The 14,380-nt window shown below is 58.7% G+C and overlaps 1 protein-coding gene across 1 annotated transcript in view; it reads right to left on the bottom strand.

Moving 5' to 3' along the window:
• Positions 1–10,986, bottom strand: part of KCNJ12 (potassium inwardly rectifying channel subfamily J member 12) — a 40,062-nt gene extending 29,076 nt beyond the window's left edge. Inside the window, exon 1 of the mRNA XM_026005664.2 lies at positions 10,703–10,986. The gene's annotated coding sequence lies outside the window, so the exon portion shown is untranslated. The remainder of the gene's footprint in view (positions 1–10,702) is intronic.
• Between the last annotated feature and the right edge of the window lie 3,394 nt (positions 10,987–14,380).

The following is a 14,380-nucleotide window of genomic DNA, read 5'->3' as shown; positions in this document are numbered from 1 at the left end:
AGTAAGGGGCTGAAGCTCAGAGAGGTGAAGCTGCTTGCCTCGAGACACACAGGGGGATGGCCGCATATGAATTCAGGCTAACCTGGCTCATGCCCAGCCCAGCATTTCCCGGATCCTTGGCCCAGGGCATCTCCGCCCCCTCCGGGGAACCCGGGAGGGCCTGTGCCACTCCTAAAGGACTTCATGCCTTTGGAGAGAAACTGAGGCCCACTCATAGGACTTCTCAGTCTGGGCTCAGATGCCGTTTGGCCATGTACAACGTCCGTGGCCCATCTCTCAAGCCCTCCTCCACCGCCTGGCCAGGACATTTTGAGAATTAAATGAGATAATGTTCGGGAAAGCACTGAGCACAGCGCCTGGCACCAGAAGACACTGGGTAAACAGTCATTTTCATTATTATTTTTGGGTGCCAAGTCTCAGTGAAACGTCATGCCACTTCCTGAGAAATAAAGGCACCCAGTAACACCATGGGCTGCTGCTTCCAGCACCACGGCAGGCGTTTTGCTAAAGCCCCTCCAGATATCCTGAGGGCCACCAGAAACCAAGGGAGGGGGCCAAGGACACCCAGGCTCTCCAGGCCACGAGGCATCGGGCCAGGACATTGCAGCGGTTCGTCCATGCCCTGGCCATCTCCACAGGGACACCGGCTAATGGCCCGCCATGGCGGGTAGGGAGGGAGAGTGACAGGACTAAAATGCAGCCCCCTCTCTCTCCGGGGACTTCAAGCTCTCAGGGAAAACCGGACCCCTGAGAAGCCCTCCCCTGGGGCTCGGCCGCAGCCTGGGCTGTCAGAGCCACGATGGGCTGCCCCATAGCCTCTCCCAGCCTCAATTCTGGCATCTGTGAAATGAGGCAGCTGCTTTCCATCCCTGGGATTAGCCGTGAGGAGCCCCTGGGCTGAGAAAGGGCTCCCCATGTGGCAGGAGCACTCCCCCTGACTCCCAGAGCCCTCAACCTGGGGGCAGGACGAAGGTCAGGAATATAACCTCTTGGCAGGAGCTGGCAGCGGCAGGAAAACCTACAAGAAGGTGTTCTGACGTGGAAAGCTGCTCCACCTAACTCCAGAACAAGCAAAAGATAAACGGAGCATCTGAAGTAGAAGCCCCGCTCCTCACGTCCAAGACTGGCCCGGTCTGGGTGATAGGTGACACCGGTGGCCATGGGCACGGGGGGGGGGGGCAGGCGCACCTAACTCTGCTGAGAGGTGGGCACAGTGGGATGACCGGTGGAGGGCCCAGCACCAACTGTTCTCAAAGTCACGGAGACACGGGCCCTCTCTGGAACTTTCTGCTTGGACAACCCAGGCATAAGGACCTAGGTACCTGGGTATTTGGTTGGGTGGAGACAGACGTGCATCAGAATGAAGCAGGCTAACTGAAGGGAAAATCAGCCTCATGTGGGAAATGCCAGTTAGATTTCCAAACCATTTCACTGATTGATATACTAACAAAGGGTGTCATCTTCCATGCCCACCCCATATGCAGGCTGCGTGTCTCCCTTCATTGTTCCCAACAGCCTGATGGGAGGGAGGACCATGAATATCCCCATTTTTCAGATGGACAAACTGAGACATAGAATGGTCGAATAAAATTCATCCATGGACACACGGCTGGGATGTAGCAGAGACAAAGCATGTAACCCCAATGCTCTCTGTCTCCAAAGTACACTGCTAAAAGAGAGTATTTTTCTTAAAGAAAAAATAAAATGTTAAGATACAGGACAGCAAACCCCAGTTGACGGTGTACAGCGGGTCAAACAAATGACAGCCCCCATCAAAAACGTGTCCACTTAGAACCTGTGAATGTGACCTTCTTTAGATAATTTTTGCAAATATAGTTAAATTACGGATCCGGAAATGAGATCATTCTAGATTAGGATGGGCCCTAAATCCAATGACAAGTGTCTCTAGAAAAGAAGACATGACAAGACCAGACACAGGCAGAGATTGGAGGGATGTGTCGATAAGGCAAAGAACACCGAGGTTTGCCAGCAGCTCCAGAAGCTGGGAGAGACATGGAACATTTCTCCCTCAGAGGCTCCAGAAGGAAGCAACTCGGCTGACATCTTGATTTCAGACTTCTGGCCTCCAGAATTGGGATATAATAAACCTGTGTCATTTTAAGCTGCTCTGCTTTGTGGTAATTTGTTATGGCAGCCATGGGAAACTAATACTGGGTGCAATTTGCTCCCCACTGTCCCTGCGTCCATTTTCTTTTCTGGACGTGGCTGACTGTCCCCCCGGACCGCTGCCCCTATGCTCCTTCCACAGCTCCAGTGTGATTCCAAGTGTACAGATTCAGTCAACCCATTTTCCCTACGGTTCCCATTTCACAGATAAGGAAACTGAGACCACCAGCTTGGGTCATAGTTCCAGAGGACCCTTGGAGCCCACTGGGCCACAGCTAGTCCTGTGACTATCAGGAAGGCAGCCAGGTCAGGACAGGGCCCAAAGCCTGGTCACTTGGCCCTGAAGCTTCAGGGCTCAGACACTCTGCTCCAGGACAAGGGCCAGGCCCCATGGGTACCTGTGAGGCTGTGGCTGGCAGGGCCAGCAGAGGAAAGGAAGAGGGCTGCCAGGGTGTCCTCATCACACAGCCCCTAGGGAGGGGTGAGACCACTCTACAGCTTCCCCATGGACTGCTGGGGCACCCCCTCTAGTGGTCCTGAAGGCTCCCAGGGCCCAACAGGGGGCCTGGCCGCCCCAGGCAGGCAGGTGCTGCCGACAGCTTGAAGCTCAGCAGGCCAAGAAAATGGGCATAGCTGAGCCTCCGGCCCGAATGGCAAAGGGCGGGGGAGCAGAGAAAGAGAGGGCTGCCCTGTGCCCTGCCCTGCCGTGACCGCAATGCCGAAGCCAAAAGGGGATGAAGAAGTGGAGGCCTAGATGCAGGCACAATATTCCTGTCCATTCTGTGAATGAGGAAACTGAGTCTTGGGGTGGAAGAACAGCAAGGGTGATCCACACCTCTCTCAGACTCAGACTCAGACTAGCAGATCCTCTCCAGCAGGCGCCCTCAGGAACAAGGCAGCCACTCTCCTTCAGATTTGGCTCAAACCAGGTGACAGGAAGGACAGGGCTGGCCCAGCAGGTGGTGGACCCTGAGATGGACAAGCTCAGAGATGACTCGGCAGGGCGGGGCAGGGTGGGGGTACCAGTTTCCAGAACAGAGGCCCTTCCCCCCAACCCCAAACCCCATAGTACTGTGAAGAAGCCCATGATGGCAGGGAGCACCTTCCCCGTGATGCTCAGGCTGTGCTGAGAGCTGGGTTGATGCAGAGGGGGTGGGATCCGGCCCTGGGGCTGCACCATTGGGAAGACTGCAAAACGCAGATCCCAGGCTCTGCCCCAGATCCTCCAAACCAGAATTTCTGGGGATGGAGCCAGGAGATCTGGATTCTCCCAATGCTCCCAGAGAGTTCTGAAGAAGGAGGTACCCCATTGAGGATTCGGCACCTCCTCCAGGGCTCAAATGCGCCAATTCTGCAATTCTAGGTTCTCTGTCTCAAAGAGGCTACAACTTCACAACTCAAAGAATCCATGACCTGTGCACTTGGGTGGCTCTGTACATTCAAAGACTCCACAGCTAAGATCTGGAGACTCTGTGACTCAGCCCTCAACCCAGTGCCCATCAAAGGAGAGAGGACGACGTCCCTGGGTCTGGAGCACCAGGGCACCAGCAGGGACAGGAGGCGTGTTTATATAACTACATTCCCGAGTTTGCGTAAGCACTCAGACAATCCAGAAAGTTCTCTAATAATGGTCCCATCAAGAACATAAAGCTTTGGGGCGGGATGAGGTGGAGACAGGGTTTGAGGAGGAGCAGCTCACTTTCCCCCCTTACGCTGGTTTCATACTTTACCACGAGCATATAACACTCAGGTAGTTAAAAACTAGAATTGAGTAATGCAAAAATATGACGCAGTCGATGCTGACTTCCGTGTTCGTTCACTTATTCTTTTCATCCCCTTCCACCTCCCAGACGTTGGCCACCAACACAGGTACAGGGCCCAGCACCCGACTCAGGAGCCAGGGGTGGCAAGCATGAATGGCACCCGCACTCCGACTGGCCGGAGCCTGTGCGCTACCATCCTGCCCCGCTCTGAGACCTGTCGGAGAGGTGCAGGCAGGGGCCGGCAGAAGAGATGCCAGCAGCTGGTCCAAGGGTGTCGTGTTGAGGGGGTTCCCAGGCCCTGTCCGTGCCCTGCCTCCACAAGGCCACAGCCAAGGCCTCAGGGAAGCCCTGCACCCTGGGCACCCCCAACGGCACATCTGCCTCTGGCTGTAAGGTGACCCAGGTGACCCAGACGGCCCCGTGCTCTCCGGGCCTCGCCGGGCCTCACCGAGTACTAGTCCCGGGAAGGGACAGGGCCAGCTCCCCTCAGGCCTCTCCGGTCCTCCTCAGGCCCCCCACGGGCCTGGTCTTGGCCTGGAACCAAGAGACCAGAGGCGCAGGGTCGGGGGCAGGAGGGAGGCGGCCGCTACCACCCAGAACGGCAGCTGCTGGCAGTGATTTATTTTTGCTTTAAGTGCCGGAGAATTGCAGGGCTGGAGCAGCCAGCTCAGGGGGCTCAGGCTGCAGCTGGGAGGAGAGGGAGGTGGGCAGGAGGTGCGGGCTGCCCAGCCCCTCCCTGACCTCTCTTGTCCTCGGCCTCTGAGCCTCCCCATTACACACACACACACACACACACACACACACACAGCTCTCTACCCGCTCCCTCCTCCTGGCCCCAGTTCTCCTAAGTGAGTCTCCAAACAGCTGCAAGGAGCTCTTGGGGGACAGTCTCGACCACTACCCCTCCCCCACCTTGCTTCCAAGTCGCTGTAGCACCTCCAGCTGGAGTCCTCTCTCTCTGGGCATCAGCCTGCCCGCTCCCACGGGTGGAATGTCAGGTCGCCCCCTTTGCCTAGGACAGCCACTCGCAGAGCAGGGGCGGGTCAGAGGTGGAGGACAGTCACAGACACTCTGGCGAGAGCTCTGATTCTCATTACGAGACACGTTCCCTTTTCTGCCCCAGAGGAGAGCCTCCAGAGCCAGTGCCCCGCCCTGGCACATCTGGCCAAACAGCCTGGCCCCCCCACCTCCCCACCCCCACCCCACCCCACCGCCACCCCCCTGCTGAAGCTCAGCAGCCCTGGCCAAGGCCCACCACCTTGTAACCTGTCCACTCATCCACAGAAGAGCTGTAAGGCCGAGCTTGTCAGAGGTGACGGGATGATCCCGGGGAATGGAAGGGGCTGTGCTTTGCCAAGTAGAACGCTTGTAGGTTCTTTTTACAACTGGGAAGCTGCTAAAGTTGATAATGGCAAATCTTGAAACAAAAAAATGTTAAAACCTGGGTGTTATACTCAAGAACAGAGACTGGGCAAAGGAGGTGAAACACACTGACAAAACACGAATGGCCAATGGGCATGTGAAAATGCTTAACTGGGCAAGAAATGGAGACACTGTTCCCTCCACCACCCGAACCCCTGTATCCCGGCCCCCCCACATTTTATTGAAGGAAAGCAGAGATTTACCAACGAGAAGAGAAGCGCTGAGGACTGAAGGGCCCTGACTCTCTGCACCTCAGTTTGCTTAGATCTACAATGAGAATGGCTCCTGCCCCCCTCCCAGGGTTGGGGTGGGAGATATCCTAAGCTGGAAGCAGGCCAAGGGGCAGGGATGTGGCAAGGTTCAGAGCTCGAAGCAGGTGAGGTCAGGCAAAAAGAGCTCAGAGTCGGGGCCTGAAATAAATGCCAACTCCCTCCTTCTCACATAGACAGATGGCAGACCAAGGGCTCAGAGGAAAGGTCTAAAAGCTGGCTCTGCCCCCCATGAGCCCCAAAATTCCAGGATAGTGATGTCATCTCTCTGAGGCCTGGTTTTTCTCATCTGCAGAATGGGACAGTAATTCTGGCTACCGCTGCTATGAAGCCCTGACCAGATATCAAGGACCATGCATGGATGACCCTACCCACCCATTCCCCACGTGTTTGCTGAGCACTGCTGTAGGCACTGAGGACGTAGCTGTGAACAAACTGGACCAAAACCTCTGCACTTCAGGAGCTTCCATTCCAGCAGGGGAGACAGGCAATACACAAGATAAGCAAATTAAACATCATGAGGCAGCTGGCTTTACATTCTACAGTGGAAAAAAAGCAGGAGAGGGACCCTGGGGAAAGGTATGGCCATGGTATGATCCAGGAGCGGCCTCACAGAGGAAGTGGCATTTGGACAAGACTTGAAGGTGGTGAGGGAGGAAGCTGTGTGGACATCGGGGGAGGAGTGTTTTGAGCAGAGGGAGCAGTAAGTGCAAAGGCCCGGGGGCAGGAGGAGGCCACCTATGTTGGAGACACAGCAAGGACAGAGGCAGGAAGGCAGCAGTAGAAAGAGAGGGCAGTCGTGGAGACCAGATTGTGTGGGGCCCTGTGGACCACAGTGAGGACTGTGGCTTTTACTCTGAGTTGGGGCAGGAAAGAAAAGGACCCCAGGAAGATCCTGAGCCCAAGGCTGAGATGAAAGGACACAGACCATGTCAGGTACACAGTAGGTGTTTAAGCAGCCATGCCACTCTGAAGGCTTTATTTTGTGCTCCCTGGGCCCTCTCCAAGCCTGAGTCCTCCAGAGATCCAGACCTCAGTCCAAGATGATTGAGAGGGACAGGTCCCCAGCAGGAGCCAAGAGGCTGGGCCCACTGATCCTAGGACAGCATTAAGGCACAGCCAGGGCAGACCTGCTCCCTGGGAGCAATGAGAGAGGGGCTCCTGTTCCTATCTGGCCATGCAGACAGTACTCCATCTGGTGTGGAGGACTGAAAGCCATTAGGGGGCTGGCCCAGGGGTCCCCAAGGTGTCCTCAGCTTCATGCTGCCTCTGCAGGTGCCACTCAAGCACCTGAGCAGGAAGACCTGAGTTGTGGCACATCAGTGGGGGTGGATGGAGAGAAGGGAGGAGGGGTACAGAGAACACAGTGGGAGCAGGAGGCCTGCATCTGAGGCCGTCTCCTTCTGCTGCCCTCCATGGGCCTGTTTCCCCATGTGTCCCAGGGAAAGCTGCCCTGGAATGACAGATTTCAAGGCTCTAGCACCACAAATGCTCACATTCCCCTCCTTCATGGGTTCCCTTTCCAAGCCGCCATTTCTATACAGATCCCCCTCCATCCAGAAGCTCCCTCTTCTACTCTCCCCTCACAGGTGTTCTCAGGGGCCTCCCCAGCAGAGGCTTTGATCCCACTTCACAGATGACAGGCTAAATAGTAAGAGAAGTGACTCAGCCACAGTCACACCACAGGCCTCACTCGCCTTGGCCATCTGCCCCAGAGCCTCCTCCCAAACAGTGAGATGCTCCAGGGAAGGGGCTGGGTCTCCACCTATTCCACCGCAGTTTATTAAGCACCTTCTGTATGCCAGAAACAGCACATGGTGCCAGGGTCTCTGCCCCCAGAGCTGGGAGCCTGCCATAGATCACAGCACCCCACAGAGGAAGGAGCCCCCATCGACGCTTCCACGGCCACACAGAGCAGCCCAGACACAGGCCCACCAAACATCTCCCGAGCACTGACAGCAGGCCCAGGCCTTCACGAGGGGCACATGGCAGGGCACTCGGAGGGCACTCAGGCACAGCACGACCGGCCTGGCACACAAAGGCAGCCGGGCCGAGTGTCTGCGGCATGAAGGAAGGTGCGGCTCTGGCCCTGGGACGGCACCCAGGGCTTGGCATCGGAGGGACACAGGTTCCAGTCCTCCCAGGGCCTCCCTGGGCCTCAGATCTCCTGTCTGTACAATGGAGCTAGTGCCACCCTCCGTACTGGCAAACCATTAGGAAATTAAATCAGGTGGCGGAGTGCTGGGCCCTCAGCCAGTGCCCAGTGAGGGCTCCAGCCCTGCCTGCGGCCCCAGCTCCTCTGGAAAATCCGCCTGCCTCAGCCTGGCACCCCACCATGCCACCCCCACCCCCACGGCTCCTCTGAAGCCTCCAACCTCCCTGCCCTGCCCGCGGCCCAGTTTCCAGCCGGCTGTCTTTCTTTCATCTTCGGCCTTGGCTGTCTTCCTATCACGCAGCCAATTCCCCTGGTGCAGCCAGCTCGTGAGAAGGAGCCCACGCCCACCACACCTTCGAGTGGCCGGCCCAGCCTCCACCCCTCCTGCTGCCCCTGCGCTGCCTCCCTCTCGGCCTCTTTTCCCAGCCAGCCGGTGGCAGGGCTCCAGCTGCAGGCCCCAGGGGAGGGGCAGGTGTGCCCATGTGTCACTCACAGCAAAGCCCTGGAGGGGGGCCCAGCAGCACATACCAGGTGCACCTGTCAGAAGGCAGGCCCGGCCCAGAGCCAGGCCTGGGAGCAGCGAGAGAAGGGTGGACATCAGGTGGGCTCTGGGGGGCACCAGCAGCCCGCAGCCCTGGGGCTCGGCAAGGGCCACAGAGGTTGCCGGGAGTGACGACACACTTGCTTCTGCCCCAGGCGTGTGCCAAGGCATCCGGGTGCCATGCCCGGTGCCACCGACTGTGGCCCGGGGCACTGGAGGGCTGGCTGGCCCAGAGGAAAGTGCCCGCAAGCAGAGTCCACCCCAGCACCGCATAACCGCAGGGCGATGCTGATGTTATTACTATTACTCCTCTCGTCGCTGTTGTCAGTACCAGTCCCCTGCCTCAGGGCCACCACTACCACCTTGGTTTGCTTCAGGAAAGCTGTGGCCCCAGGACAAGAAGCCTGACAGGGGCAGCCTCCCTGGCTCGGGAAGACCGAGGTGGAGGAGTCTGCTCAAATCCCTGACTCGCTGTCTGGCTTTGGGCAAGATCTTGCCCCTCTCTGGGCATATCCTTCTCCCAGCACAGCACAGCTCACTGAACATCCCTCCTCCACCAGGCACCGACCTGCACCTTCCTGAGCAACTGGAAGCCGTACGGCAGTCTGGTGTGGCATGTGGGCATGGTGGGGAGGGGGCTCCAGGGAAAGGCCAATAAAGTCAGAGCTGTGCCAACCCCTAGCCTTTACACAGTACCCTCTATATGCATTCAGTGGTGCACCAGGGGAGAAGGGGGGTCCTTCCTGTTGTCTGGCACACCAGTGCACCCGATGCCATCCCCAGGAATGCGCAAGCAGCTCTCTCCTCCCGAAGGAGTCTTGGCCCCACCTGAAGGGAGCCCTTCCAAGGTCCCCTTCTTGGAGATGCCAACCTCCAGTCCCCTGGCTGTAGGGAAGGGCCACCAGAAAGCTGAGGGCAGACTGCCGAGGATTCTCTTTGGGGTCCCAGCGGGAGGAGGGGGGTGATCTTCTCAGAACAGAGGAGAGTGCATTCTACAAAAAAAAGACCATAGGCCTCCAGTGGCCCCAGGGCAGGGAATTCCTCCCTGACCCTCTCTGACCCTCTCTGGCTACCTGGCAGCGGCCCAGGGAGGAGGCCACATCCTGGGGTCACAAAGGAGCAACCTAGCACAAAGTGAGCTTGGAGTCTGAGGCAAGGTAGCGGGAATGGCCGTCCTTCGGAACCTAAGGGAGGAGTGAGGGGTAGGCCGGAGGCTAACGCCTTCTGGGTTCTACCTTCGAGGAGGCGGCTGCTGCTTTCAGCGGTGAGTGGGCGCCTCCACGCTCCTGGGAGACAGAGCCTGTGAACCTGGGTTCCGGGTGATAGGTATGGGGGACAGGAGGTGCCCAGCACTTTGTCCCAGGGCTCCCATCTGGGCACAGGGAGCACAGGATAAAGTAGAAACCGTCACGGGCCGCACTGTGCTCCTAGATGGGTACACCCCCTAGGAAATGGGAAACAGGATGGCTCCAACTCCCAGCCAGTCCAAGCTCTGAGGAGGGAGGAGAACCTCCCAGAACAGAAGACCACATCCAAAGAAACACTTTCCTGTGACCTCCCATGCCAAACACAGGTTTTAAAATATTCACATGACTGGTGCACACTCAAACAGAACAGGCAGCACAGACATGCACTCCGGCCTCAACTCACATCCGAAGCGCCCCCACCGCCCCCAGCAGCTCCCCACCCCAGGTGTCACTCCTCAGAGCCCCCTGGTTCCTACCCAGGTTCCTCATAGGGCATCCAGAGCAGAGCTGAGCACATAGGGAGGATTCCTATCCTGAAACCCTGGGGGCTTCTCAGCTGACGGGTCATCCTTTCCGGGTCAAGACTGACTTCTAAAACCAAAAAGGTGCGGCTGGAGTTGCCCATTCGCTGGCTAGCAGAAAACACCATTTCCAGAATGTTTTTTACTCCATTAAAGCGCAGGAGGTGGGAAAGAGAAAGGACTCCAAGGACCCCGAGGTCTGGGGACTGAGGGCATCTTCAGGCCACTCCTAGACTGTGTCCCCCTCTGCACCCCCACTCCCATCCCGGGGTCTCCGGGAAGGTCACGCCTAGGACTGATGCCGCACGCGAAAGTGCCTCCCCACGCTCCCTCCCGAGCCCCCGTGTGCAAGTCGGCCAGAGGGGGGCCGAGGGTGCCTCAAAGTTTCCCGGAGCGCCCCCAGGACGAAGGTTAGCAAGGAACAAAGTTCCCTGGTGGCATTAGCCGGAGACATGGCAGGGGAAGAAAAGCTCGCAGTCAGCATTTCCTCCGATGGCTCACCAAGGGAGGAGAAAAAAAAAAGGGAGGAAGAAAAAAACCCTCGCGCCCCACCTTCCCTGTTGCAGCACCACCTCGTGCTCGCTCCGGGCCGGGAGAGGCCTCCGGGGAGCTGGAGTCGGGCCCCGGGGGTCGGGCGCCCGGCGGCCGCGCACTTACCTGGGTCAGTGCCCCGGGCGCGGCGCGCTCCGCGTCCTCCGAGCTCCGGGCGGCCGTTCCTGGCCCTGGCAGCCGCCGCGCTGGCTGCATCGCGGCCGCTGCCTCAGGGCAGCCCCCGGGGGCGCTCCATGCCGAGGCGCGCGTGGGTCAGGGGCGCCGATCCCCCCAGGTCAGCCGCGGGTCGGGGGCGCGCGCCTGGACGGCGCCCCCGGCCGCGGGGCGCTCGCTCTGGGCGGCGCGGCGGGCGGCCGTCCCTCGGTCCGGCTGGGAGCGCGGCCGGCCCACCCCCTCCCCCGCCGGCTGTTATCTGATCCCGGGCAGGGCCGGGCGCGCTCCCCTCTACGCCCCGGCGCCCCGCGCCTCCCCGCCCCTCCGGCCGCGCCAGCCCCTCGCCCCCGGCTACCGTTCCCAGGGAGGCGGTGGCAGCGGCAAGGCCCGGGGAAGGCGGGGAGAGAGGAATGGAGGGCGAGGAGGCGGCTGGAGGCAGAAGCTCGGCGCGCACCCAGCTCCGCGCCCGCTGCCACCCGAGCCCGGCGCGGCAACTCCTCTAACTCTCCGCCGAGAGCACGCCCGCCCCGCGTCGCACCGCCGCTGCCCCCGCCCACCCGGGTCCTAGCCTGGCACAGAGCGCCCCCAGCCCCGGGCGGCCCCCGACACACACACCGCCAGCCACTTGCGCAACGGGGCGCGCGCGCGCACACACAGACACACACACAGAGGCATGTCCTCCAGGGACACGCGCACACACAGGTGCATGGCCGGCGCACACACAGGCAGGGAGATCTTGCACACCCGCGGGCACACGGCGGGTACAGCAGCTCAGGCGTCGGCATGCAAGCACGCAAAACACACGCCCTGACATGCATGATGGTGCAGGTGCACAGGTGCATCCACACTCAGACGTGTGAGTGCAGAGTGGTATCTGCACGTGTGCATATGTGCACACAGATCCGGGCTTGTACATCATTCCCATGGAATCCTTTCTCTTTGCACCCCAGACATGCACACTCGTATACATACATCATTTCCCCCTCTGTCATAGCATCTCTCCTCCCCATCTTGTGGTGTTTGGCTTCTCTCATCTCCTGCTTTCTCCTCAGTGCTCCTCCCCCCTACTCTCTTTCTCTTTCTCTCTCTCTCTTTCTCTTTCTCTCTCTCTCTTTCTCTCTCTCTGCTGACTTGACCCCCATGTGACCCTCTTCTCTAGCCACCCCTGCAAGGCTCAGGCTTTCTTCCTAGCCTGTCCCCACTCGCCCTACCCTCCCAGCCTCCTGGGGCCTATTGTCTGAGCTTCAGATCTCTCAGCCTCCCGCCAGGCCCAGGCCTTTCATCCTGGCAGACAGACCTGCCCAGCTGGGCCTTGGCCCAGGAAGACCCCATTTTATCACCAGTCTGACCCCTTGCTCAGCCTTGGGGCCACAGAATTGGGCCAAGGAGGCAGGTCTGTGCCCAGAGCACAAGCCTCAAAGGGCTCCCTGGCCCCTTTGGCTTCCAGCTTCCCCTTTAATGTGAAATATAATTATGTGTCTGCACAGCAGGGCGACTGGCTGCAGGATTCTAACCAAGGAGGATGGCTCTCTGGCCACCGCCCAGATTGCTGGCGGCTCAGACAGAGAGGTCTGCAGGCCCCACCAGCCCTAGGCTCCCAGCCCCAGGCTCCGGGCCCCTGGCAGCTGGTAGGTACCACCTGGCCCAAGCCACCCAGAGAACTCACTCACCTCAGGCCGTCCAGGGTTTGAATTCCACCAATCCCATTGACCAGCTGTGGAGGCAGGTCATTTCACTTCTCTGGGCCTCCCTATCCTCACATCGTCAAATGCGAAGAGTAACAATTCCTACCTCTTGGAGCTGCAGTGAGGATTAAATGGATAGGAAGCATACCTAAGGCACTTAGTACAGCTTCTGGCTGGGGAACAGCTACACTGGTTGCACACTCGAGATGCCTGAGGCTCTCTTTGCTGAGGACCCCGCTGGGATTATTTCTGCATCACTACAATAAGCGGGCTACATCCGCTCACTGGCCCCAATTTACAGGTAAAGAAGCTGAGACACAGAGCTGTTGAAGGTAGAGCCAGGACTCAGAGCCAGGCCTGTCCCCAGAACAAGAGCCCTTGTCCCCTCTCCTAGACAGCTACTAAGGGGTGCAGTGGAGAGAAGGGGCATCGCAGGAGATCCCAGCCCTACACCCCACTCTGCCCCTGACTCGTACACAGTGTCCTGGTTTCTGTTTCCTCCTCAGAGACCAGTCTCCCAGAGGACCAAAACCTCTCAGGAAACTTCCTCCTTCTCCCTGGAAGTGACCCAGCTTCCCACTGTCCCCTGCCCAGTTTCACCGAAGATAGAGGCCACAGTTCCACCCCAGGAGGAATGGGCCCCAAGGCACTCCTCCCAGGAGGCTCCTCCGTGGGTCACCAAGGGAGCCAGGATGCCCCTCAACTGGAAGACAGTCCCAGCAAAAGGTCTTGGCGAGGGACTGGACCGGAACACCTTGGGGGGATCTCTGTGTCTAGGATTCTGACAGTTCCTGGGACAAGGGTTACCAGCAGGGCATCCTCAATCCTAGAATGCTCCCTACCCACCTAGATGTTCATCAAGCAGGGTCTTGTCCCTGGGCCTCAAGCTTTCCCAAGAGCCGCTATCAGAGCGATTTCACAGAGACAGCAAGTGTCTTTTGCCCAGGATCGTCCAGGAAAGAATGTCCAGCAAAGGCGAAAGCCTGACCCCCCAGGCCACTGCTTTTGGGGTCTATATCGCACCCTCCCCACCAACCTCCTGGAATGGAATTCAGTTCTCAATCATATCCTAGAAGCAGCTGTCCTGCACCTGACACCCAGGCATTTGCTGGGCAATGTGGGGCAGCAGCCTCCCTAGGGCACATACAACCATGATCCAGGTGCAGGGACTGAGGCACAGAGGAACAGGGTTGCGGGGGAGTGTCTCTCCAACCAGCTCCCACACCTGCCCCAGAGCTTCCTTCTGTATGAGCAGAGCGGCTCCTAGCCCTAGGAGGCACCGCCCCCTGTAGCTGAGGGGGGGGTGGGTATTGGGGGGGGGGTGTGGATCATGCCATGCCTCCCTCTAGTGTTGAAGGGAGCCAGGCAGAGCTGCGGAAAGGGACTCTGGACTCCTCCCTTGCTGAGGTCTTTATCAAATCACCCCCTTTCAAGTGGCCATGAGAGAAGCCAATGAGACGAATGGAGACTGGTGCCCCGCACACAGTAGGAGTTCTAGCAGTGTGCATAACACCCTGTGCGTGTGCCCTGCTTGCCTTATTCTGAAGGTCCGTGTTTCCAATGGGTGGGGCAGCCCCTGCCAGCCCTGGGCGTGCCACATAGTAACTGCTCAACAAATATTTGCTTATCTGGGCATCCGAGGAGCCACAGGCCAGGAGGCCCAAGAGACCCTTGGCCCATTTGGAATCACTCCTTCATTTGACGAAAGTGAGGCGCACAGAGGCGAGGTTGATTCTGAGGCCACAGAGCTGTGGGAGGGGTGGTGGCAGCAGGAGGCCCCCCACTGGCTGGGTTTTACTGGTCTGAGTGGGCAGCAGGCTCAGAACTGCCAGCTCTTGTAATATTCACGTCTTAATATAACAACGTTGATGCATTTGCGTCAGACATAAATTGATCATTGATTGAGATGTGAAAACCAGACTGTCCCTCAGCAGTGCAGCTGCAC

This window comes from Vulpes vulpes, chromosome 12 (genome assembly GCF_048418805.1).
Source record: "Vulpes vulpes isolate BD-2025 chromosome 12, VulVul3, whole genome shotgun sequence".
Lineage (NCBI taxonomy): Eukaryota > Metazoa > Chordata > Mammalia > Carnivora > Canidae > Vulpes > Vulpes vulpes.
Note: the sequence above shows the minus strand (reverse complement) of the source record. Positions and strands in the feature narration are given on the sequence as shown.